Source organism: Protopterus annectens, chromosome 8.part0, assembly GCF_019279795.1.
Source record: "Protopterus annectens isolate FY-2018-M chromosome 8.part0, PAN1.0, whole genome shotgun sequence".
Classification (NCBI taxonomy): Eukaryota; Metazoa; Chordata; order Ceratodontiformes; family Protopteridae; genus Protopterus; species Protopterus annectens.
Genome location: NC_056741.1, coordinates 1,248,182,550 through 1,248,197,950, shown reverse-complemented (window position 1 = coordinate 1,248,197,950; position 15,401 = coordinate 1,248,182,550). Strand labels below are relative to the sequence as shown.

The following is a 15,401-nucleotide window of genomic DNA, read 5'->3' as shown; positions in this document are numbered from 1 at the left end:
TTTACCCATCTTTTGTAATGGTAAACATGTAACTTTGCATCCACAAACAACCCACACCTGGTTCTCCAAGCCAACAAAAGCATGCAGGTTCTAGCCAAAAGTTCACCAACCAAAAGAAAGCACCGCTTCTTACACTGAATAAGACAGGGCTTCCACCAAAACCAGTCTTTGTTAACTAGTCTGTGCTGGTTTATATGGATTTCTGGTTGGTCTTAAATAAACAACTTTTTCTACATTGAGTGTTTTTTTTTTTGTTTTGCAAGAAACAGTGTTGTACTTTTGTTTGGTGAAGAATGTAATTTTATAGCTTGTATTTACACAGCAGTCTGCAAACTGTTTAAATAAAATTAGAGAGTAGTACTGACATCTAACGTAATTTTTGCATATATGTTTACTTTATTTTCAGAGCAGGTCCTTTACATGAAGAAAATCCCAGCAGAAGTTCAGACGTTGAGTTTCGCTGCTCTTTCTCCTTCTCTTGTCTCCACAAGGTAATTACTGCAGCCCTCTGTAGTTCGCTGCTTTCTTATTAGTACGTAAATCTCTGACCCTTATGGGACTGAATGCTTTCCTATATGTTTTGGTGGGGCTGTGCTCTTGCTGCCGAAAAGGAAATTCTTGTTGTCTTTCAGTACAGTGTATATAAGTAGAACTGCAGTCTTGGGGTATGTGGAATTAGACTCGGTGGGAGGATTACAATAACAAAAGCTCCTGCAGCTGCTTTCTATTCCTAAGTTCAGCTTGCAGCCACATGCAGCTTTCAGCTGACATTATTAATCAGATAAATCATGTGGTGAATAAAAGCAGTTAAACTGCATTTTGTAAAAATATAACTGCCACATCAGTCAGAATATCTTTCTTAGGTTAAAGAATAATTACATTACAGAGTCAGCTTTCTGATGTCCTAGAGAATTATGATCATTCTATTATCATAATCAAGTTGTTATGGTTTCAGGAAATGAAGGTCAAGAAATTCATATCAAGACTGTGATTAAATGAAGGTGATTATACATTTTTGGTAGCTAAATCATTTAATGAGATCCAGCATCCATGCTAATGCTTTACATAATAATTGTTGATAAGGATCTTTTTTCCTGAGAAACATGCCAAAATTAATTATTTTCCTCATTGTTTTTCAGTCTTTTGCTCCCCACAGTTGACCATCAAGTGTTCCAAGGGCCTGTTCACATTGATGAGGTGTGACAAGGTCTACTTGAACCTGCCTTAGCTTCCACTGGGCTATGTCTCACCCATGTTTAGGACTGGTAGGGAAATCAAAGCACTTTGGGCAGTGTCACATTGCTGTTTAGGAATGTTTTTAATTCCCAACCCATTGCACATGTACACCTCCTCTACAGAGGCTGATGTGCAGTGGGCTTTGGGGCATCTTGTCAATACCTCTGCATGTGGCTCAGCCTGAGCTTTGCACCCCCACAATAAACTGTCACAGATTCACCAGCTTAAGCCAGGGACTGATTATGATAGTGAGACCCCAACCCTGATAATCAAATTCAGGCCACTTGAGATGCAGTCAGGATTTTACGCTTCTGTGTTACTGGCAAGTTAATAAATGGATGTAGACTACCTCTTGTGGAGTAGATCCCCTTACAGGCTCTCCAAACCCAGAAGAGTGGCTGATTCTCCTTAGGACCAACAAGTAAAAAGCACAGGAAAAGCTTTTTTGTTCAAAGTAAATCCACTGTTGTGTTTTTGTAGATAGCTTGCGAACAGCCAACTAACTAGAGTGGAATATACATATTTTGAAAAATCAAGTAATAAAAATGCAAAGCAATCCTTATTTGAGCTTTAAATTATCCTGTTTATTCAAGGTCATGAGCTGTTTTGTTTATCAGACTTCATCAGTTACAGTGGTGCATGTACTTCCTCCCCTGCATACTGAGAGATGATGGCAGTCATCTCTCTCATCATCTTATCTGTCACGCCTCATAGGCTCCTCCAGTTCCCGGGCCATTAGCCGAGTCATCTGGGTTAGAACCAGTGCTTCATCCCTGTATGCCATGGAACCAACAACATCAGAATATTCTGACGTAGCTGGTCTTATAATTACCTTTTTATACATTACCAACAACATCAGAATATCCTGATGTAGCTGGTCTTATAATTAATCTTTACATTCATTACCAACAACATCAGAATATTCTGACATAGCTGGTCTTATAATTAATCTTTATATACATTACCAACAACATCAGAATATTCTGATGTAGCTGGACTTGTAATTAATCTTTTTATACATTACCAACAACATCAGAATATTCTGACGTAGCTGGTCTTATAATTACCTTTTTATACATTACCAACAACATCAGAATATTCTGACGTAGCTGGACTTGTAATTAATCTTTTTATACATTAACAACAACATCAGAATGCTCTGATGTAGCTGGTCTTATAATTAACCTTTTATACATTTTAAAGACTGAATCTTAGGTTCATAGGTTCATAGGTTCATACTAGGCTATCTGCCCGAGGGCATTTATAAGCCTAGCCCATAGTTTTGTGGCTTACGCCACCCCTTTAGTTTGGAGAAACTATGCCCATTATTTTGCTGTGCCTCTGTTGAGCAGTGACACTGAGGTAACCCCTGGGGTGTATCTGCGATCCCCCATCCATTGGTCAAGATTCCTCTTGAACAAGGCCAGCGAGGTGCTCTGCCTCACATAAACCGGGATTTTGTTCCACAGCATAGGGAGTCTTTGGGTGATGAATCTATCCCTCCAGCACGTCCTATTAATAACCGTGTCAAGGTTTAATTCTCCCGCCCTTGTGGCTCTGAGGGATCTAGATTTTTTGAGATGAAGCATGTTCATCAAATCTGGGTTTGACATAGCCTTGTATGTCAGGCATAGGTCACCTCTGAGCAATCGGTAAGCAACTGAATATAACTGGAGTTCTTTCAGTCGGGCAGCATAAGACAGATTTTTGAGACCCTTTATCCTTTTGGTGAGGAACTTTTGTGGCCTCTCCAGCTACTGCAAGTGTCGGGTCAGATACATTCCGAATGGGGCATTGTACTCGATCATTGGTCTGATGAGTGATGAGTATAGGGAGTCTATGACTTCCCTTGATCTAGATGTGAATCCCTTCATGATAAGGTGGGCAATGTAGAAGGTCTTCCTAACTACTTTAGCAATATGGGTGTCGAATGAAAGGCTACTGTCCACCTGGGTTCCCAGGTCCCTGATAACTTCTTCTGTGATCAGGGGATTGCCTCCTACATGGTAGCTAGGGGTAACCTTATTTTTCCCGAAGGGTATGACTATGCATTTCTTGGCATTTAACTTTAGGCCATGGCTCTGGCACCAGTTATCCATTTCTGTGAGACCCTTCTGAAGGATATCTGTGTTGGATGTGTTTTCAACTACGGCGCCCAGTTTGCAGTCATCTGCAAACTTTGTCAGCCATAACCCTCCTGTGTTTGCTTGTACTTCAGAAAAGTAGATGCCAAACAAGAGTGGGCCCAGGACTGAGCCCTGTGGGACACCACTTGTGACAGGCTTTGAGTCTGACATGGCGCCAGCAACTCTGACCCTGTGGGTTCTGTCACTCAGCCAGTTTGCAACCCATCTTGTAATGTATGGGTTTACATTTAAGTTGATGAGTTTATCAATGATGCCTGAGTGGGGTATTGTATCGAAAGCCTTTGCCAGGTCTAGGTAGGCTGTATGGACTGCCTTTCCTTCGTCAATGGCCTTGGTGACTGTTTCGAAAAAGTCAACCAAGTTTAAGAGGCATGATCTGCCTTTGACAAAGCCAAACTGGGTTGGATCCAAAGTCTGCAAATTCCCTATGTCTTTATTTATGAGATCCATTATGATCCTCTCCATGGCTTTGCAGATAAGGCTTGTCAAGCTAATGGGACGGTAATTTCCAGGGTCGGTGGGGGCACTGCCTTTGTGGAGTGGGACCACAGTTGCTGTGTGCCACTCCCTGAGTATGTATCCAGAGGTGAGACTAAGATTAAACAGCTGTCCTAACTGTGGGTTTAATTCCTCGTTGAGTTCATGGAGCACACAGCCGGGGACACCATCAGGTCCCATGGATGCTGTGTTCTTTGCCTTGGAGAGAGCAGTTCTCACCTGGGCATTAGAAATGTTTGGGGGGCTACAATCATTTGGTATAGATATCTCTCCTTTAGGGGGGGGGGAAGTTTGCACTGAACCTGTCAGCCAGTATGTTGGCAATGTCTGTAGGATCAGTAATCTTCACATCATTTTGAACTAATTCTGAGCATATCTGGGAGTTTCCTCCTAGGTTTCTGACATAGCTGAAGAATGCCTTATGGTTGTCTTTAGAGTCCTTAGCTATTTTTTTCTCAAAATTAGCTTTGGATGATTTTATGAGAGCTCTTAGCTTTTTACTTATAGTGATCAGCAGTGTCTTACCTTTTAAGGATTTTGCTCTATCTTGTAGTAGCTTTCTCCTTTTGTTGTAGAGTTTGTTTATGGCTGGGGTCCACCAGACTGGACGCTTGCCTTTGGTACAAAGAGTCTTTGTTTTGCTTGGGATTGCCTGATCCATGCAGCCCTGCAGGTGCTGGTAGAAGGCATTTGTAAGTGATTCAGCGGTTTGAGTAATGTTTACCGCCGGCTCAAGGGCCTTAAAGGAGACCACACTAGTCTTTAGAAGTGTGAAGTCGGCTTTCGAGAAATTCTTTACTGTGGTCTTTTTTATTTCGGGTGGGGGCGGGATGAGGACCTCCAGCGAGATTAGTTTGTGATCTGATCTCACCAGTGAGGGGTATACTTCCGGCGTTGAACATTGTACTCCCATGTTCGTGATGATGAGATCAAGTATGTTTTCTCCTCTTGTGGGGACGGTGACTAGTTGTTCCATGGCATTTGAGTTTATGAATTCCAGGAACTTTTGGGCTAGAGTGTTTGGGCTTGAGTAGTGTTCCCAGTCTATGTTAGGGTAGCTGAAGTCACCTAGTATGATGGTGTTCGGAGATACATTTATCCCCTCCAGTGTTTTCAGGAAGGCCATATGAGGTTCCTGAGTTTGCGAGGGTGGCCTGTAACATGCTACAAATTGCAGAGCAGTCTTGCCTATGGTTAATTGCACCTGGATGGTTTCCGATGCATCATGCGTTGCCACCAATCTAGAGGTATGGGTGTCCTTGATGAATATGGATACCCCTCCTCCTTTCTTGGTATTGTCCGGGTTTTGGGGCTGGAACGCATGATATGAGGTAAAACTTGATAGTGCTGGGGTGCTCTCAGGAGCCTTGAACCAGGTTTCTGTCACAGCACAGACATCGATGTTCTCCATACTGAGAAGGGCCTCGAGTGCGTGCTTCTTGAGGTTGAGACTTCTGGCATTGAGCAGCATTACCCTTAGTTTTTTTTCTTTGTTGTGTTCTAGGGTGGTAGGTTTAGAATTTGAGCCTTGCCTAAAAAAGGCACTATGGGGGTGGCAAGAGCCTTTGCCAAAATCCGGAATCCCAGGGGTGACAAGTGCAAGCCGTCCCTTGTGAAGGGATCTGATTACCAGTGCCTCTCAACATCTTGTTCAGGTAACTTTGTTAAGGCATAGTTATTTCAGATAAGGTGTGGAATAAACTTAGAAATCTTTATCACGGAATGTCTAGCAACTTAATCAGGGCCTGTTTATTCTCTGGCTGAGGTAGCTGCAGTACTAACATAACTTTTTCTTTAACTGGTTTTATTCCTTCAGCTGTTAGAATGTTACACCTATATCTCAGTTCCCTATGGCAGATTTTATACCTGTTCTAATCTAATGCAAGATTGTAGTGTTTCAGTTTATTGGACTGACCCCATATATATAATAAAACTAACATAAGCCACCCTGGCCTTCAAGCCTCTGTCTGATAACTTTGTAAAACACTTTTGGAGCCGAATACATTCTAAATGAAAGTCTTTACGGTCTTTATCTTCCTATAGGTATATTTAATGTACGCAGTTTTGAATTTTCTTCTTTGCATCAGGCATAACTTTCACTACTTTTTAAATGTACAAAATGGATACCATTCTCTCTCTCTCTCTCTCTTAATAGCTCTCTTCAAATCTTACTAAATATTCAAATTTATCTGGCTTAATATCTGTAGTTATACTGCTGGACCCCATCAGTATTGTCATTAGATTTTGAAGTCACACCTTTGCACTCCATGTAAAGTAATGACTTTTCAATTATGTCCCTAAATTCTACATGAACTTTTGTGTTACACTTACTGCTTGTATTTTAACTGAATATGAGGTACATCCAGTAAACCATCCAGAACTGAAAACAAATCTCCATAGTCACAGAGCAATGCTTCATAACAATGTACTGTTATAGCTTGATATCAGCCAGAATGTGGAACAGCATATGTACCAGTCGACAGGCATCTCTCCATTTTGCCACTGCAGTCAGGAGGAAAGAGACTTCACCCAATGGTGGATCAATTTTAGGTCCATCAGCTCCTTGTGCCATCCTGGATATCCTCATGGATAACGGATATAATGACACAATAACAGATTATCAAACTGAAGTGCTCTTGATATTTGCTTGTAGTCAGCAGTAAATATACACAACTTCAGAAGTGGCATTTAAAATTAATATGTGAGCCTATATAGTGATATGATAAATGTGTGACACTAAACAAAACTGCAGGACTACAGCAACTGTAACTTAGTAAAAGCATCATTTTTTCAAATGTATTTTGAAAGGCACAAACACTCTCATTACAACATGCTAAAGACATACTGATGTAAACTGGGCAAACGTCAATATGAAAATTTAAAAACTGGCATGGCAATCTGTTTAAGAAATAAGGAAAAGTGGATTGGCCGTCTTACACTCCCAGTAAAAATGCATATTATAATAAAACTATGAAAACTAATGAGGTTTCAGGTGAAGTCCAAAGCACATTTCCTTCTTTTTCAAATTAAAGAAGAAAGCTTATTCAATTTGCAAACAATTCACAGTTTTTAAGTGTTGTTTTCACTGGCTGTTCACTGTGTTCTGATTACAGAAGGCACTGAAGAAAAACACACAATGAGTGCAAGTAGCACACCAGTCGTACTGAAGCAAATCTTTCAATTAGCTGGCTTTAGCACTAAAAAAATTGTTTTCTGCAGTGGGTATATTCTTTGGATTTTTATGAAGTCATTTTAGCAAGAACAAAGAGACGATTCACTGTTTGACGGTTAAGGTGTAATCTGATCTGTTCATCTTAGATCACATGCTGGACTTTTGGGTTTCCTTTTCTTTCTACACTCCTGGGTTAAGCTTTCTTAAGGAAGATGAGCAGTTTGATCACTACAGATTCATAGATTCATAGTAGGCTAACTGCCCCTGTGGGCCATTTTAAGCATAGCCAATAACCCCATATGATAATCAAACCCTGTACCTTGTGCCCGTAAGGTAAACACCTTAACCATTGTGCCAACCTCCCAACCATTTGATTCAAAATACTTTCTCTCTAGTTCCCTCATTTTGACAATGGGCCCCCCATTTGTCAAAAGCAGGTACTGTCCCTGCTTTCTGTGGTACACTGTAAAGTTGTATGAATAGAACACTGTAGCAAGGTCAACATCATCATCATTTTTGGAGGGATGACATCTTCTACCACTGGGGTACAATGGTGGAATCCTTTAAATTATTGCAATGACTTAATCTACTGAAACGGACCAATTCTTACAATCTTTTATGGCACTGCATGCTTAGTCGAGGGCATGGTCACCAGTTTCAATAACTTAATTTTTCGTATCCCATGCAACAATGTCTCCAGTCAAGGTTAACATTTCTACACCCCTGCAAAGGCCAACCTGAGCAGAATGATTCACCTTCCTGAATTAGTGTTTTGCTAGCACCATTTTATGCCATCTGAAAGTCACTCTCCATGCTGTTGCCATAATCTTCCCACACCAGAGCTTTCACTTAAGTAATTGCTGTAACTAATGCTTTGCTAGCATTTTGGTACCTATCAAGTACACCTTAAAGCTGGTGCAACCACAGCACAGAAGATTTCATTCTTTAACATGATGGCTTTCTTCACCACTGATACCCACCAGGAGGTCGTACTACACCACCATGGCAAGCACAGTGACCACCATCTATCAACAATGTCCTGCTGTTATCTCGACTATTAAGGTCTTGAGCACTCAGATTTCACATTCCTCAACTCCCTAGGTATACAGTGGAAGCTTTTCTGCAGGTGCAAGCAGAGCTCATCATGCACAAAAGAACCAATTAGGCATTCCCAGGATACCTTCACTAAAATCTAGCCCCACTCCATATAGGGATCATGTGACAGACTGGCACATCTCATGGCCACTGTGCCCAAACATATGAACTCAGGTCTGACTGCAAAACTGCAAGGCTGATCATCAGCCTTTGGCCAAGGGGTATTGTGGTACCAAGTAAACTTATGAACATCTTTTTTCAGACAAAGTGTTTTATTTATTTATTTTACAGACAAAGCATGTGATTACTACAGAAAACCGAAGACAATTAATCATATGGATTCAGATAACACAAGTAATCCCCACCCCCATCATGCCCCTCCAGGTAGCACCACCATTCTACATATCGACACTCAAATCTCCTATATGAATTACAAAACCAATATGTGCACCCTATCAAGCATTGCATTCATTGTCTTAAAGTGCATCAAATGACCTGAATGGATTTGTTATGAACGTTTGAGTTGCAAATTGATGAGAAACCATGATTCTGAATAAAAATGGCAAAACAAAAAAAAAACCAACATGAAGAAAAATTAACCTGTAAGCATCTTCGGCAAGGGAGTCAAACCCCCCTGCACCCCCATGACAGGGAAAAGCACTTATAGACTTATATATACCAGCTCCATTGTTGCACAAACGTAGAAGGGAGAATTCTCCAAAATTTAAGATTCAGTATCACACACACAGACACACACATACACACACATATATACACACACACACACACACACACACACACATACATACACACACACACACACACACACACACACACACACACACACACACACACACACACACACACACTTGCACGCACACATGCATGCACACACACACACACACACACACACACACACACTCACACACACAAACTGCTCTGGCAGTGATTTCCTATAAAAGACAGTTTTTGGCATTTTGTACTTTGGGGACTTAAAAATTGTGGAATTGATGCTTTGGGAATTTCTGACTCATAGTATAGCTATGCCATTTGATTAGCTGCTAGGTGTACACACACATACATATATATATATATATATATATATATATATATATATACATATATATAGATATAGATATATATATATATATATATATATATATATATATATATATATATATATATATATGTGTAGAAACAGAAAGCAATGAATGTAGAAACAGAAAACAATGATTTTCCTTTCTACAGCCCAGAGTCTCATTGAGGCAATCCTGTTTAGTGACACAAACTGTAAATAAACAGTTCTCAGCTGTATGAGTATCCTCATACCTTCCTAGGCCTCAGCAGAGCAGGATACGACTCCTGCTCAACAAGTGTGATTACAATCTTAGTATGAAATGTATGAAATATGTCAAATTAACCAATATGATACATTTAAACCTCCTGCATAAGCTCCCACAGCTTCACCAGCAGGGTGGTGTCATTTCATATCTGAAGAGCCTAGTTTCCATTGTTAGACTCAAGTAAATATTATCCTTCCTTTTTTGCCTCTTGATGAGATTGCATTTGACCTCCATCCTGCACATCTCTGGTGAGCCCACAGACCAGTTTAATGAAGCCTTTCTGGTCTCAGCCCAGTTGTGCTACAAGGGCCACCAAAGCATTAAACTTTTCCAGCAAACACTAGCCTGGGTTTGTGCAATGGGTTGTCTCAGAATTTCTGCTCTGTATGTTGTTCTTTAAGTGAAACATCACATGAGATATTCTGTAGCACCATCTGTCTTGTCTCCTGTTCACACACTAGGTTTTCCAAAGGTGATGCTACCAAGTTCATAAACTTAATTTAAATCTATTAATTTGTTATTTTGTTCACTAGTACATTACCTGACAGTCTTTGAGTGCCTTTCTTTTTGCTGTTGGCTATAAAAACCGCTGTTCCTAAACTTTTGCACGTTCTTGCCCTGCTTTTTTATAGGACCACCACATCCTACTCAGTTTCAATAATAATTCATATGCTATTTCATTACAGTCTTCCTCAAACCCTTTCCGCCACTGACAGGATCGTCTCCAAAATGGTGCCTGCTTTTCTGAAACTCTCATCCTCCAGGAACTGGCAGCTGTCCCTGTCTAATTCCATTTAAGTTCTCAGTGCATGCAACCTAAAAGTATAACATCTAGAGGTGACTGGATGAATAAAAACACTGTTACAAGACATAGAACTACAAGCCTTACATGACCTGCAGGGAAACGTGCCATATCTAGCTATTCCATTATGTTCCTTTCTAAAAGGTTTATAACAGAGTTCTCTTTTAAGCGACAAATTATTTCTAAAAATAAAGTTGGGTACGTCCACAACCTCCCTAGTTCTATCATCGAAATGTAGAATAGACCAATTCTGCTTTATAACATCACAAACTGATTGTATATTATTACTATGTATCCAGAACTGTTACAAAGGTAGCGGAGCAAACAAGTAAACTCGAAGCTCTTTAAAAAGTCAGTAAATAATTTATTTATAATATCCAGTAAGTGCTTTCGCTTAAAAGCTTCATCAGACTGTTGCAATAAAATTTTTAAGAGTGTCTTATATATAAATTCAAAAACTTCAGAGCCAATAACAATAGTATGTGCATTAAGGGAATCAGTTCTTAAAGGCACCACACATCTTTCCCATATAAATATATATGAAAACACAATGAAACATCGACAATTACATACAACAATGAAACACGAAATGATGTTTCATTGTGTTTTCATATATATTAATATGGGAAAGATGTATGGTGCCTTTAAGAACTGATTCCCTTAATGCACATACTATTGATATTGGCTCTGAAGTTTTTGAATTTATATATAAGACGCTCTTAAAAATTTTATTGTAAGAGTCTGATGAAGCTTTTAAGCGAAAGTGCTTACTGGATATTATAAATAAATTCTTTACTGACTTTTTAAAGAGCTTCGAGTTTGCTTCTTTGCTCCGCTACCTTTGTAACAGTTCTGGATACATTTTATTTCTTGTTTTGGAACGGAGCATTTATCCTGTGGGTGTTCTGTGTTGTTACTTTGACATTATATTATTATTATATTTCAAAGAGAAATCACATCCAGGTTTATTGGGGTTGTAGGTACGAGAATGGATATGATGTATGTGTAAATAAGGTTTACCTGTGGTGTTTCTGAAGCTATTCACTTCATCCAGCTTATTCTTTACATCAGTCAGGTGGTAAACTCTAGTAACAAATTCATCTGTTAGAATAGTAGTAGCTTGTGTATAATCAGTATTTCCAGTGTGAAGTCTGGACAGACGTAGGACATGTCATTTCAAAACATTATTAAAAATGCTGCTGGGGTGCAGACAGTGTATCCATTCTTGTACCTACAATGTACCCAGTCACCTCTAGATGTTATACTTTTAGGTTGCATGCAGATTGTAAGACAGAGAATCTAGTAGACTTAGCCAGATGTGTAGGATGTGATTCATTCTACATAGGTAAGACTAATAAGAAATTAAAAAAATGTATATTACAACATTTAGGAGACATATTATAAGGAAGAACTGTCTCAATGCTCTCTATAAGCATAGTAGAACTAATATTGGACATTCATTTAAATTTACTGCTGTGGAAACTATAAGTGAGGGCCCTAAGGGTGGGGATATCATCAACAAAACAGAGTTATTGGAGATGAAATGGATAGCAGCCTTACAGGCACATAGATCACCAAGACTTAATTATACTATACCTTTAAAGCCAGCCTTGAAGGCTCGGCCTTTGCATCATTAATTGCTAGTGTTTCATGATTGGTATTTTTCTATTTTAAATATGTGTATGTTTTAGTTTGATTTTATAGGATCTGATGAAGCATATTTTGTGAAAGCGCTAATCCTTTTTATAATAAACCTGCATTTTTAAATGTTTTCTTGCCTTGGAACTTTATGCTTTTAACCTTGGTGGCTGGACTGACATTTCTTTTTATTGTTGTTGTTTTCTGTTGCAGTTCACCCTTTAGTCATTAGTATTGTTGTATTTTTTATATATGTATTTAAACTTATTAGAAACACTAACCATCCAACCCAATACTATATTTATGGATGAATTTAATTAATGCACTTTTAACTCAGAATCCTATACAACACCAAACGTACAGGCACAGAGATTCCTGGATTTTGTAAACACAAACTCCCTGGACCAGATAGTCATTACACCAACCAGGGGAGCAATCACACTGGATCTGGTTCTAATTAATATGGGAGAGTACTGCACACCCCCAACTGTAATGTTTTCCCTGGTAAGGTCAGACCACAAAACGGTCTCATTTTGAACTAAAAATAAAACCTGGACCCCCCCCCCCCATCAAAACCTGGAATATTCAGGAACTACTCTAATGCTAACTTTCTGTTATTAAGTGATAGCCTGGCAAAATATCAAGCCTCCATAAACTCTGAGAACACTGCTGCCTATGCAAAACTGTTCACAGAAACCCTGTATAAGCATGTTAATAGCTGCACAGAGGCAGCTGTATCCACCAGGAAGAAGTACAGAACTAACTCAAAAATCAAGCTACCCTGGTGGAATAACAAAATCAATAGGTTTTATATCAGAAGGAAGAAAACCATGGCAACAATTAGGAGGTGTAGCACCCAGCAGAGTAAAAGCACTCTCATCAAACTAAACAAACAACTCAGAGGACAAATAAAGTCTACCAAAGCCAAATTTGAGGTAAGTTTGGCCAACCAGGCCAAGGATAACCAACAAAGCATTCTTTATCTATGTCTGAAACCTCAAAGGCAATATGTAGTTATTTGCAGAGCTCATTGTAAATGGAGCCACCTATACTGAGCCAGAAGATATAGCAAACCTTCTGGCTGATAAATTCAGCTCCAACATTACCCCCCCCCCTCAACCTTCCCTCAGGAAATACCATCAACTATCACTCCACCACTATCACTATGGAATAGGTCCTTAATGCTCTCTTTAAGGCCAACGACACTGCATCAAATGGGCCCAGACAGTATCCCAGGATGCCTTCTAAATAGTATGAAACATGGCCTATCAGGGCCTTTGGAATTACTATTTAACTGTAGCCTCAAAACAGGCTTTGTGCCTCATGATTAAAGAACAGCAACAGTCATCCTTCTGCACAAAGGTGGGCCATCTACAGACCCATAAGTCTCACTAGTCTTGTATGTAAAGCCATGGAAAAATTATCATGGAAATAAATGATCAGTAGAGATATAGTAAACCACTAGACACTGGAGACAACCCAGTTTAGTTTTGTCAAGGGCAGATCATGCCTACTCAATGTGGTAGACTTCTTTGAAGATAATCAAAGCAGTGGATGAGGGTAAAATGATTCACGCTGCCTACCTTGACCTGCCCAAGGCATTGACACAATACCCCACTCGGGCATTGTTGACAAGCTCAAGAGGTTAGGTACAAACTCATATGTCACCTGGTGGTTAGCCATCTGGCTCACAGACTGGATCCAGGAAGTTAGAATTGGGGTGTCCACCTCTACAAAGATGCCAGTCACAAGTGGAGTCCCTCAGGGATCAGCCCTCGGACTGCTCCTTTTTTGCATTTACTTCTCAGAATTCAAGGCCAATGTCAGTGGTCTCTGGCTGATGATTGCAAAATAAGAGCAGTTATTGAATCCCACACTGACAGAAATGTTCTCCAGGAGGGGCTGACACAGACAAACAACTGCTGTCAGAGACATAGACCAAAACTAAATGCCAAGAAATGCATAATGATATCCTTTAAGAAGTCATCCACCCCTGATAACTGTCATATAGACAAAACCCACCTTAGAGTTGACCTAGTAATCCGGGACTTAGAGATACACATAGATAGATAGTAATCTAGCCGATGACCATCATGTGTCTACAGTAGTGAGGAAATCATTTTATGTTGTGCAACTTATAAACAAAGGTACGCCATCTCAGTTCAAGGAAGTCATTGTTCCATTGTATTCTGCATTCATCAGACCTGTCAGTGAGTACAATGCTTCCTTTGGTATGTACCTAACCAGGCATATCCAACCACTGGAATGTCCACAGAGGTTCCTCACTAAAAGAATACTGAGAGTAAGTAAAATTTCGTATGCAGACCGCCTCAAGGCCCTATCTTTGTATTCTGTCTCCTACATGCTTTTGAGGGGAAATCTATGCCTGGCATACAGAGCATTGTCAGACCCCACTCTGATAGATCTCCTGCATATCCACAAAACAAACAGCACTAGAATTACCTGTTCTAAAGACTTAAATCTTGCATGTATAAAGAGGACCTGCTGGAGAGACAGGTATATATCCCAGAGACTACCTCATCTATGGAACAGGCTCCCCATCCATGTGAAACAGAGTTTCTCCCTCACCCAATTCAAGTGAAACTTGGATTGTTGGATGGGGAACAGGAACATCATCCCTGGTTTGGCACCTATGTCTCTAATGGCTCTAATGGACACAGGCCACTTGTAAATTGTTCATCTCCCAGGCCCCTGCTTGTAAATGTTTCATCAACCAAACCCCTGCTTACACTTATTAAGGGTATCAGAACTTGACAGAGATTTTGGATGCATGGCTAGGCTTAAAAAAGCCCCTTGTGGTCATTATTCTAGTAAACACCTATGAGCCTATGAACTTATGATGTGCAAATCATAGGTGAACTGCACATCACAGTAGTAAGCTGCTGCTTATTTTGTATGGTGGAATTCTCCCCTTTTAGTCACACTCTCACACACATGTACATGAACAAGCACACACACGCACACACATAGACACACACACACACACACACACACACACACACACACACACACACACACACACACACACACACACAATTACCTCTATAGCCATATATATAAACATCTATGAGCACACTTTGTGACACAGAAGCAATCCAAAGGAATTGAAGTGTACACAAAACACATGCAGCTCTGGTATTATAACTATTAATATTAACTTAATTCACCATAGAAGGGATGGTTGTTGTGTATTTGAAGATTGGGGTGGGGGAGGAATGATGGGTAATGAAATTACGTATCAAGGAGAGCCTGGGTTGGATGTTCAATAAGTGAACTGGAGGGGTATACATGGAGTATGGGGACAATATAAAAAGGACACAAAACAAGAACCATTCTCATCCATAATGCACCCTGTCAGGTCACATTGCTACACTTAATTCCACAAACATATGAACATTAACATGTATCATACATATGTACACCAACTGACTGTCACATTTGTTTTCAGT

At 39.9% G+C, this 15,401-nt stretch overlaps 1 protein-coding gene across 1 annotated transcript in view; it reads left to right on the top strand.

The window, feature by feature from the left end:
* The first annotated feature begins 407 nt into the window (after nucleotides 1-407).
* LOC122809336 (4-galactosyl-N-acetylglucosaminide 3-alpha-L-fucosyltransferase 9-like) overlaps nucleotides 408-15,401 on the top strand; it is a 99,616-nt gene continuing 84,622 nt past the window's right edge. The window contains exon 1 of the mRNA XM_044080742.1: nucleotides 408-491. The gene's annotated coding sequence lies outside the window, so the exon portion shown is untranslated. The remainder of the gene's footprint in view (nucleotides 492-15,401) is intronic.